We start from the raw sequence: 12,161 nt of genomic DNA, 5'->3' as shown, positions 1-12,161 counted from the left end.
TTATGATGAAAATGAAAGAGAGACTGAAAAAGGTGGCTTAAAACTCAACATTCAGAAAACTAAGATCATGGCATCTGGTCCCATCACTTCATGGCAAATAGATGGGGAAAAAAATGGAAACAGTGATAGACTTTATTTTCTTGGGCTCCAAAATCACTGCAGATGGTGACTGCAGCCATGAAATTCAAAGATTTTTGCTCCTTGGAAGAAAAGCTATGACCAACCTAAACAACATATTAAAAAGCAGAGACATTACTTTGCCAACAAAGGTCCATCTAGTCAAGGCTATGGTTTTTCCAGTAGTCATGTATGGATGTGAGAGTTGGACTATAAGGAAAGCTGAGCTCCAAAGAATGGATGCTTTTGAACTGTGGTGTTGGAGAAGACTCTTGCAAGTCTGTTGGACAGCAAGGAGACCCAACCAGTCAATCCTAAAGGAAATGAGTCCTGAATATTCATTAGAAAGACTGATGCTGAAGCTGAAACTCCAATACTTTGGCCACCTGATGCAAAGAACTGACTCATTTAAAAAGACCCAGATGCTGGGAAAGATTGAAGGCAGGAGGAGAAGGGGACAAGAGAGGATAAGATGGTTGGATGGCATCACCGACTCGATGGACATGAGCTTGAGTAAGCTCGGGGATTTGGTGATGGACAGGGAGGCCTGGCATGCTGCAGTCCATGGGGTTGCAAGGTTTGGACACGACTGAGCTGCTAAACTGAACTGAACTGAGAGATGATCACTATACCATAATCCAGAGATGATCTGTCATTCACATTGAGTTTTGGAGCATTTTTCATTGGAGAATTAACCCCTCAGAAGGAGCAGCTTCTCTGGACTTCCCTGGTGATCCAGTGGTTAGGAATCCATCTACCAATGCAGGGGACATGGGTTCAATCGCTGGTCTTGGAAGGTCACACGTGCTGGGAGGTGACTAAGCCCATGCGCCACAACCCCTGAAGCCTGATGCTCTGCAACAAGGTGTGTGTGTGTGTGTGTGTGTGTGTGTGTGTGTGTGTGTTCAGCCATGTCTGACTCTTTGTGACCCCTTGGACTGGAGCCCACCAGGCTCCTCTGTCCATGGAATGTTCCAGCAAGAATACTGGAGTGGGTTTCCATTTCCTCTCCCAGGGGATCTTCCCCACCCAGGGATCTAACCCATGTCTCCTGTGTCTCCTGCATTGTCAAGTGGATTCTTTACTGCTGAGCCACCTGGGAAGTGCAATGCATATGACAAAATTTTGGTTAAAGTGTAAAAGAGAAGAGAGGTATGCAACACTAGGGATGTGTCCTTAAAGCTAGAACTATGTCTTTCTTTTTCTCTTTCCTCCTTCCTCCGGGCTGGAAAGTGGATGTGATGGCAGGACATGGAGCAGCCATCTCAGACCGTGAAGTGGCCCTGGGGATGAAGGCAGTGCTCAGCATAGTAACATGTTAGAAGGAGCCTGAGACCTTGACACTGTGGAGCTTCATCTCAAACCTGGAGTAGAGTCCAACCCTAGTAGAGTCCAACCCTGGGGTCAGACTTTCATAAAAGTAAAAACTAAACTTTTGCAAAATTTTTTTTTTTTTTTGGCTATGCTGTGTAGCATGTGGGGTCTTAGTTCCCTGACCAGGGATTCAACTTGTGGTCCTTGCACTGGAAGCATGCAATTGGCTGCCAGGGAAGTGCCTGCATTTTCTATTCCTCACTATTATACATAATCCTAACCCAACATAGTTAGAATTTTTGTAGACTTCAAACTACACTATGGAAATGGATTCTTCTAGAAAGTAACTTTTTTGGCCACTTGAAATAGACAATTCAAAATGTCTCCCCAAATTAGAAATTACAATAGATTTTATTTTTACTGTTCTATATGGGTATTTTCATTATTTATAATAAAAGCAACTTGAGAACTAACTTGAAATAAATCAAACTCATATTCAAATTTTATGTAAAGTTTGCCTTTCCCCACTGTACTGTCTGTTCTTGGCATTATGCCGAATAACTGTTCTAACAATTCTAAAAATTTCGCTTACGATAGCATGAAAATATTATAGGTTGAAGATTTATGAGATGGAAATCCTTGGGGTGCACAGTGCCAGACTCTTCTGTCCTTCACAGTCTCCCAGAGTTTGCTCAAATTCATGTCCATTGAGTCGGTGATAGTATCTAATCATCTCAACCTCTGCCACCCTCTTCTTTTGCCTTCAGTCTTTCTCAGCATCAGGGTCTTTTCCAGTGAATCAGTTCTTCACATCTGGCGGCCAAAGTATTGGAGCTTCAGCGTCAGTCCTTCCAATGAATATTCAGGGTTAATTTCCTTTAGGATTACTTGGTTTGATCTCCTTGCAGCCCAGGGGACTCTCAAGTCTTCTCCAGCACCACAATTCGAAAGTACCAGTTGAAAAAAAAAAAAAGAAAGAAAGTACCAGTCGGTAAGTCATGAGCTTTAGGTGTTGGAGGCCAAACCTGGCTGCTCATTAACAATCTCCTGGGGAGCTTTTGAAAAATACTAATACCTAGGCCTCCCTCATAGCAATTCTAATTTAATTCAATTAGGGTTGAGCTTGGACGTTGATAAAAAGCTCCAAAATTTTAGACACTGGTCTTTGTTAAAACGCTAGGAAAAAGCTACTTTTTAAAAATACATGGTGGGGACTGGATGAGTTGGGCGACTGGAATTGACATATATACACTACTAAGTATAAAATAGTTAACTAATGAGAACCTACTGTGTCTAATACTCAGCACTCTGTAGTGACCTAAATGGGAAGGGAATCCGAAAAAGAGGGAACATGTATAAACATATAGCTGATTCACTTTGCTGTACAGCAGGAATTAACACAACATTGTAAAGCAACTCTACTCCAATTAAAAAAAATTAAGGGGTTTCACTGGCGGTTAGGACTCTAAGCTTCCAGTGCAGGGGCCTGGGTTCAGTTGATCCCTGGTCAGGAAACGAACGTCCTGCAGGCTATGCAGTGTGGCCAAAAAAAAAAAAAAAAAAACCCTTAACCATGTTTCTCAGGTATCTTCTGAGTTTGAAGATGAAGATCTGAGGCACAGATTATTCATTTTCTAATAAATCAAATAATGGGCATCTCTGGCATGGCAAATCAGTTCTGCTCGACTCAAATGCATTCTTCTCTCATTAGGCAATTTATCTTTGAAGTTGTGTTTTCCCAAATAATTTGTAAGCCTATTGAGGGACAAGACTGTACCTTTTACATTTGTCTTAATTCCAAGGTAGAGACGAGGTTTGATGCCTTTGTATTCCCAGCACCTGGCAGAATGACTCCTTTAGGGAACATGTCCAACATTCATTTGTTGGTTAGGATAGCATTTCTTTTCGCAACAATGCGTGTTCTTCTCCATCTTCATAATGTCTTTTCCGATGTTTCTCCCCATCATGCTCAGGGTCAGTTATTAGAGAGCAAACAGACAGGGAGGTCAAAGAAAAGATGACCAGAAAGGAGGTCAGAACAGGCCCATTCAGAGTGAGCATGACTTACTCTTTCTCTGGGCTCCTCCATGCTGTAGTAGTCAGGGTAGGATAACTACTATAAAAAAAAAACCATCATCCCCTTCCCACCACATTTCAGGAGCCCTGGCAAATAGGTGGGGAAACAGTGGAAACAGTAGCAGACTTTATTTTTTGGGGCTCCCAAATTACTGCACATGGTGACTGTAGCCATGAAATTCAAAGATGCTTGCCTCTTGGAAGGAAAGTTATGACCAACCTAGACAGCATGTTAAAAAGCAGAGGCATTACTTTTTCAACAAAGGTCCATCTAGTCAAGGCTATGGTTTTTCCAGTGGTCATGTATGGATTCGAGAGTTGGACTGTGAAGAAAACTGAGTGCCTATGAATTGATGTTTTTGAACTGTGGTGTTGGAGAAGACTCTTGAGAGTCCCTTGGACTGCATGGAGATCCAACCAGTCCACCCTAAAGGAAATCAGTCCTGAATATTCATTGGAAGGACTGATGTTGAAGCTGAAACTCCAATACTTTGGCCACCTGATGTGAAGAACCGACTCATTTGAAAAGACCCTGATAATTGAAACCTGAAAGATTGAAGGTGGGAGAAGGGGACGACAGAGGATGAGATGGTTGGATGGCATCACTGATTCGATGGACATGAGTTTGGGTAAACTCCAGGATTTGGAGATGGACAGGGAGGCCTGGCATGCTGCAGTCCATGGGGTCACAGAGTCGGGCATGACTGAGTGACTGAACTGAACTGATATTATCCATGTTTATATTTCCTTTTTGTAAATTCCAGTTGACAGGGGTCTTGGTGTTAGCCGGCTGATGTTCAAACAATCATTCAAGGCTCTGGCTTCTGGAGGGGGGTGTCACCATTTTTCCCACATGACTTCATGGTCACTTGGGCATGGCTCTCCAGCTGGCAGATGAGAGAAGAGAGAGGAGGATTATCCATGGAACATTTTATGGGCCAGGACCGGAAGTGGCCTTCATCGCTTCCGTTCACATTCCATCCGGTTCTCAAGGGAGGCTAAGAAGCTGAGTCTACCTCTGTGTACAGGAGGAAGAGTTATGGGTTTGGGTGTACACTTGGATATATATTTTTTAATATTTACTTCTTTGGGTTGCGCTGGGTCTTTGCTGCTGCACCTGGGCTTTCTCTAATTGCGGTGAGCCAGCTTCCGTTAAGGTGGCTTCTCCTGTTGCGGAACATGGGCTTCAGGGCGTATGTGCTTCAGTAGTTGTGGCGCTCGGGCTCGGTTGCCCCGAGGCACGTGGACTCTTCCTGAACTGGGGATCAAACCTGTATCCCCTGCATTAGCAGAGGGATTCTTAACTTTTGGACCACCAGGGAAGACCTACACTTGCATATCAGTGCCCAAACAGGAAGTCATTTGTAGGGACAGGTTGGACTGGCTGAAATGATCATAGCAGCAACTACTAAAAACAGGACGTTGGGCAGCCAGTCCGCCCTCCTCCGCACGAGCCACAGAGGAGGTCTCACCGCAGCCGCTGCCCTCTTGTGTCATCTTTCGCTTTGCCCTCCCCCCGAGCGGTGACTGACAACAAACACGTGGGCATAAGCAGACATAAAAGAGAACAAAGCCACCCATGTTCTGACAAATCCCAGCTGTCAGGACACATCTCTAATACCCCAAGGACTGATCCCAAGTGTGTCTTAGAAGTGATCTCTTTAAAATAAATCAAGCCAGAATGCACTTAACATTCATCATCTCCGGCTTTTATGTCGCTCTGCAGTATGAGTTCTGTGGCATTTTGTCAGACCCTTTGTTGTTGAATAATAACACTTTTGTTTGGGGCAAAAAGATGGCAAATTAGAAAGGAGAGCATGTGTCTATTGCAGCAAATATTATAGGCCTACTTTTTTTCCTGGGATCGGCTATCACTGTGTATCCTTAGGCCGTGGTGCTCTCGCTCACATAGAAAGGCTGGTCTTAGAGGGGGTAGACCACTCACCAACGAAACGTGTCATCTCCAAGAACCTAGAAAAACCATAGGAATTGATTAAAATCAACATTTCTGCAGCTTATCCAAGGCACATGGAACACTTAGTCACTGTCTGGAAATATAGCCCAGCTTTATACACTAGGTGAGGTTTCTGTGAACTTTGCAATGGAAATGTATATCTCTTTCCAGCTGTTGCTTGAGGATATTTAATCTGAAGAAACAGTTGAATTGCAGCTTGTCCTATATTTACACAAATTGAAAAGCTATTTTGCACTATGTGAAATATTATTTCTGTGCAAGAATGGTTATGAAGAGTCAAGATCCCAGACCATCATGAGTGTATCAGTCACTGACTTTTGGACCTGTTGACCACAAGTGAACGTAAGCAGTCAGAATTCAGTAATTTTTTGGTCCTCAGCTGTTGCTCATATTCTTTGTTAGCTCTCAGAACTAGTAACTAAGCTAGAGTAATGGTGGCTGAGATGTGCCATTCTAAATTAACATTGAGCTGTAGAAAATGTGACAGAAAATGTGAGTTACCCATGGCTGGTGGTAATTATCAGAGAAGGCGATGGCACCCCACTCCAGTACTTTTGCCTGGAGAATCCCATGGATGGAGGAGCCTGGTAAGCTGCAGTCCATGGGGTCGCTAGGAGTCGGGCACGACTGAGTGACTTCACTTTCACTTTTCACTTTCATGCATTGGAGAAGGAAATGGCAACCCACTCCAGTGTTCTTGCCTGGAGAATCCCAGGGACGGGGGAGCCTGGTGGGCTGCCGTCTGTGGGGTCGCACAGAGTCGGACACAACTGAAGCTGTCAGGCAACTGTCATATGGTAGAACCTCCCTGTCTACAGTGAGAACGCTTTAACCCTCCTGGACAAATAGGCAGGCAAATGAGGAGGGGCAGGGACTTTATTTGTTGAGCATCTGTGATCCATAAAGCACCACTTTGAGTCCTAAGGGAATGATGCAAGGTGGTGATCGGGGTGGGTGGAGGAGGAAAAGGGCTTGACCTGAGTTATCAGGAGATGTGACTTAAAATTCTTTTTATGAGAAAATGGTCTCTCCTACACTTCCCACCCCTGCCTCAGCATAGACTGTATATTCCTGAAGGACAGGAACCCCAATAATACACAGCATGATAAAACCTTCAGCTTTCTAGTCAGATTACTTGCTCTGATTCTACGTTATTTAACTTTTTCTGAACCTCCATGTTTTTACTCTATAAAATGAGCACTGAAACAAGCATCTCAAAGGGTTGTTTTCATAGACATTAGGCCCTCACGGTTAGCTTCTCTTCCCCTGGGTTCTTGCTTAAAATAGATTCTTAATAGAGAAATCAATTGAAGACATTCTATAGAATTATAGGGTGTTTAAACTGGAAGAACCTTTCAAAATCATCTAGGCATCTAGATTTTAATTATATTTTTCCTTTTCTTTGATTTATGAATTGACAAGAGAAGAGCTGTTATCAAAATGTAATAACATCTCGCCTACTAGATAGAAAAAGATAAAGAATGAGATATCCAATATTGGTGAGGGTGTAGAGAAGCTTTACACACATGCTTTGTTTACGTACACAATTTCCAGGGTGCAGTCCCCATGATATGGACCAAATATTTAAACATGTACATATACCCTTTGACTTAGCAATTTCACATCTAGAAATTTATCCTGTGGAGACAATTGATCAGTAGCACAAAGATTTATGTAAAAAGTTTTCATTGTAGTGTTGCTCATAATAGAGAAATGCTGGACACACTAAATACTCCTAACTAGGGTATTAGTTAAATTAATCTGGGTATATCTATGTGGTAGAATATGTAACAAATCTATACTAATCGGAATGGAGAGATCTTCACGATGAATTGAGTGGGGAAGCAGGTCACAAAACATCATCAGGATGCTCTTTATTTACATACATTTATTAAGGCATGCACGTATCCGGGCACAGAGGGGTGTTGGGGAGGGTCAGCACAGTTTTAAACAGTTCCCTCTGGGAGATTTGGGCTACTTTTTACTTTCTTCCTTTCTAAAATGCGTGGATTGTCTACTTGAGCATGTGTTTTGACTTTGCAATCAGAGACAAATCATAAAGCTATTTTCAGTTTGAAACGAAAGTCAGAAAAATAAACAAACATACCTTCATGTTGCACAAGTTAATCATGCTGCTTGGTAGTGCCACTGGACAGAACGGAATTTTGTTTTTATTATTTAGCTAACTGCCAGACCACTCGTTTACATGGCCAAAAGTGTAGAAAGCCCACACTCCAATCTTTCCTCTCAGTTTCTCCATGTCCCATTCTGGAAGTTCTGGGACTTCCCGTAGATCCTTTTTTTTGAAATAAGGCAGTAAGTAAATAAATGAGTAAATAAAAACCACTCTGTCTCTCCCTAATTTTAAAGCTTATCCTATCATAAATCCTTTTTTCCCCCTAAATAAAAGCAGATGGTTGACCCTCCTATAGTGTAAATCTGTCAAGTGACAACCAAACAAAACAGATTTCCTGTCTTGTGATTAAAGAATTTTCAGGACTACCGGGTAAGATGCGGGATGTGTGCTGTGTACTGGTTGCCATGGTTTCAACTGAGGGTAGGCTATTTAAGCTTATCCTTAATTTGGGTAGACAGGAATCTTAGCTTTGTAGGGTTAAAAATGGTGCAAAGGGGTGGCTATATTTAGATAGAATGGGAGCCCGACTATAGTAAAGGCTAAAAAAGTGGTCCCCATCTTTAACCCTTTGGCTACCAAACTGGAAAAAAGAAATAAATTGAATTTTCTTCAGAAAATAAAGCTGGCATGACAGAGAGAAGGCCAACGTTTAAATATGTAGTATTTTTGAACTAACACTCTGATATTAAAAAAAAAAAAAAACCTTTACTTAAAAGGCCTGTTTTAAGCTTAAAAATGAGCTAATCTGTTCCCATGACACTTTTACTCTTGAAGGATTCTATCTAGACTGTAACCAATTAAACATTTTTAGCAACTAATTTCTTTTTCTGTTTGCAAATAGCACTTGGGAGCAAACAGGCAGTGGAGCCTTAATAGTTCATCCTTGGTTCTGTTACCCATATAATTTCATGTAGCATGCTATGTGTTATTAAAAAATGTATCAAGGGTTTTAACACTGAAATTAAAGGGATCTGTAAAGGCATGTACTAATTTCAACTCAAGAGTTCCAACCCCTCTTTTTGGAAACCGCAGAGGCTCTTTATGGGCACCTGGTAGTTTGGAAAGTCCATCCAGATCAGAATCAGAAAACAGAAGTTCCTGTTCCAATCCTGCCCTTGGCTGGCTCTGGGATTTGGGGCAAATCAGTCATTTAATCTGCCTGGGCCTCAGTTTCCTTAACCGTCAACTCTCCCCTTTTGAGGATACTTCAGTCAGATGAGTTGTCTACTTAAAATTTTTTTTCTTTTTAAATAATAACTTTATGGTTTCTTTAAATAAAACCCATGTGGAAGCTGATTGTGAAAACCAGGGAAGTGGGGTTAGTTGTTACTTGTTAATGCTGGTCCTGCCCTTTACATATTAAGTAGCAGCCCCAGGCCCCTAGGGCTTCCTAGAGCACCATTTGAGAACCACTGATCTGCATATCAAAGATATATTAAAGATAAACTTTCATATCTTATTCAGTTTTAAAAGTCAGGCTAAGGTTCTGAGAAATCTCAAAAAATAATGTCATAAATTTTTAGAAGGTTATACTCTCCATCCTACATCAACAAAAACAAAGCCTAGCAACTTCCAAAAGGCAGGAATTATGAGTTTTAGTATTATGGGTTATAAGCACCATGGTCTTGATTTTCCTGATACTTGACCTTCGGGGACATGGATGTGAGTCCTCTCCCCAAGGTTTATTTGTTATTTTGTTGCTGCTCAGTCTCCAGGTCATGTCCAGCCCTGCGGCCCTGTGGACTGCGGCGTGCCAGACTCCCCAGTCCTAGTCTGTTTCCCAGAGTTTGCTCAGATTCATGGCCACTGAGTTGGTGACGCCATCCAACCATCTCATCCTCTGCTACTCCCTTCTCCTTTTGCCTTCAATCTTTCCCAGCGTGAGGGTCTTTTCCAGTGAGTCAGCTCTTTGCATCAGGTGGCCAGAGTATTGGAGTTTCAGCTTCAGCATCGGCCCTTTCAATGAATATTCACGGTTGATTTCCTTTAAGATGGACTGACTTGAACTCCTTGCAATCCAAGGGGCTCTCAAGAGTCTTCTCCAGCACCACAATTTGAAAGCATCAATTCTTTGATGCTCAGCCTTCTTTATGAACCAACTCTCACATCTGTATATGACTACTGGAAAAGCCATAGCTTTGATTATACGTTCTTTTATCAGCAAATTGATGTCTATGCTTTTTAATACATTGTCTAGGTTTGTCATAGCTTTCCTTCCAAGGAGCTGGTGCTGCTGCTGCTAACTCGCTTCAGTCGTGTCCAACTGTGTGTGACCCCAGAGACGGCAGCCCACCAGGCTCCCCTGTCCCTGGGATTCTCCAGGCAAGAACACTGGAGTGGGTTGCCATTTCCTTCTCCAATGCATGAAGGTGAAAAGTGAAAGTGAAGTCGCTCAGTCATGTCCGACTGCAGCCCACCAGGCTCCTCCGTCCATGGGATTCTCCAGGCAAGAGTACAAGGAGCTAGTGTCTTATCAATTCCATGACTGCACTCACCATCTGCAGTGATTTTTGAACCCAAGGAAAGAAAATCTGTCACTGCTTCCATTTCCCCCCATCTATTTGCCAGGAAGTGATGGGACTGGATGCCATGATCTTAGTTTTTTAATGTTGTTTCAGGCCAGCTTTTTCACTCTCCTCTTTTACCCTCGTCAAGAGGCTCTTTAGTTCTTCTTCACTTTCTGCCATTAGAATGGTATCGTCTGCATACTTGAGGTTGTTGAATATTTCTCCCAGCAATCTTGATTCTAGTTTGTGATTCATCGCTTCATCTAGTCCAGCATTTCCCATGATATACTCTGTATATAAGTTAGATAAGCAGGATGACAATATGCATCCTTGTCATACTCTTTTCCCAATTTTCAACCATCAGTTGTTTCGTGTCTGGTTCTAACTGTTGCTTCTTGTCTTGCATACAGGTTTCTCAGGAGACAGGTAAGGTGGTCTGATATTGCCATCTCTAAGAATTTCCTACAGTTAGTTGTGATCCACACAGTCAAAGGCTTTAGCATAGTCAATGAAGCAGAAGTAGATGTTCTTCTGGAATTCTCTTGCTTTTTCTGTGATCCAACTGGATGTTGGTGATTTGATCTCTGGGTCCTCTGCCTTTTCTACATCCAGCTTGAACATCGGAAAGTTCATGGTTCATGTACTGCTGAAGCCTGGCTTGGAGAATTTTGAACATTACTAACTTGAGAAATGAGTGCAATTTTGTGGTAGTTTGAGCATTGTTTGGCATTGCCTTTCTTTGGGATTGGAATGAAAACTGACCTCTTCCAGTCCTGTGGCCACTGCTGAGTTTTCCAAATTTGCTGGCATATTGAGTGCAGTATTTTAACAGCATCATTTTTTAGGATTTGAAATAGCTTAGCTGGAATTCCATCACCTCCAACAGCTTTGTTCACAGTGATTCTTCCTAAGATGGACCTGACTTTGCACTCCAAGATGTCTGGCTCACAGTAGATGTTTTTGTGGAATTCACTTGCTTTCTCTATGATCCAGTGACTGTTGGTAATTTGACCTCTGGTTCTTCTGCCTTTTCTAAACCCAGCTGTACATCTGGAAGTTATCTGTTCACATACTGCTGAAGCCTAACTTGAAGGATTTTGAGCATAAGCTTACTGAATGCGAAACAAGTGCAATTCTTAACTTAAAATAAAGCGATCAGCTGCTTGATGCATTCCCTTTGCTATGTGTGTGTTTATTTTGATGGGTAAATATCTAGCCATTAACTCATCGTTTCATAATTTAAAAGTTTTTATATTCTTTTAGATTTTTTTATGGCTTTGCATACCCACCAACTCCATTATTCTGAACAACAGAATGCAGCTTTTAGGGGTAATGTGATTATTCTCAGTGTTAATCCAACCTCTGTCTGTATTTATGCAGAACTCTTTTGCTTTTATTTAGAGAGGAAGTTGCAATGCTGAGAAAAGCTCTGGTCGGAGGAAAGACTTGAGGGCTCCTGTGGAGGAAGGTGGAGTTTGGACTCCAGAATGATTTGTATTAAAACCTGATAAAAATGATTTTTATCCCATTTCAACTAAACATAGACCACGACTGGGAAATAGTATGAAAAAGGACAGCAGATCTCAGAATTTCAGTATTTCAGACAAGATTTCAGGGTCAACAACGAAGACTTTACCTGATTCTTGCCCTAATGTCTCTTAATAGCTGTAATCTGCCTGGGAATCAACTGTGGCATGATCTGCAGCTGAAAGCCTGGGTGCTTCCAGGTGCTCGGCTACAGAGATGAAGTAAAGCTGAGTAAAAGCACTGTGATTTATAGTGTGATCTCTACGAGAAAAATACATTGTGCTTAAAACTAACATTTGCACTGTATTTCCAAAACCACTCTACAAACTATTTATAGAGAAACCACATCAACCACCCACCACTTGGAAAAACAGAGCAAGTATTTTAACACTGAAAGTCGACTTATAAAACATCAAGGGGATTGGTAATGGAAGGAAATAGGCTGGAAATGACAGGCTGGAGACTTAGCTGACTTTCACTTTTTAATTTTTAACCTTTAAGGTGTAAC

The sequence above is a fragment of the Bos indicus genome, chromosome 10 (genome assembly GCF_029378745.1).
Source record: "Bos indicus isolate NIAB-ARS_2022 breed Sahiwal x Tharparkar chromosome 10, NIAB-ARS_B.indTharparkar_mat_pri_1.0, whole genome shotgun sequence".
NCBI classification, from domain to species: Eukaryota; Metazoa; Chordata; class Mammalia; order Artiodactyla; family Bovidae; genus Bos; species Bos indicus.
The sequence above is the reverse complement of the archived record's forward strand: the minus strand, read 5'-3'. Positions refer to the sequence as shown.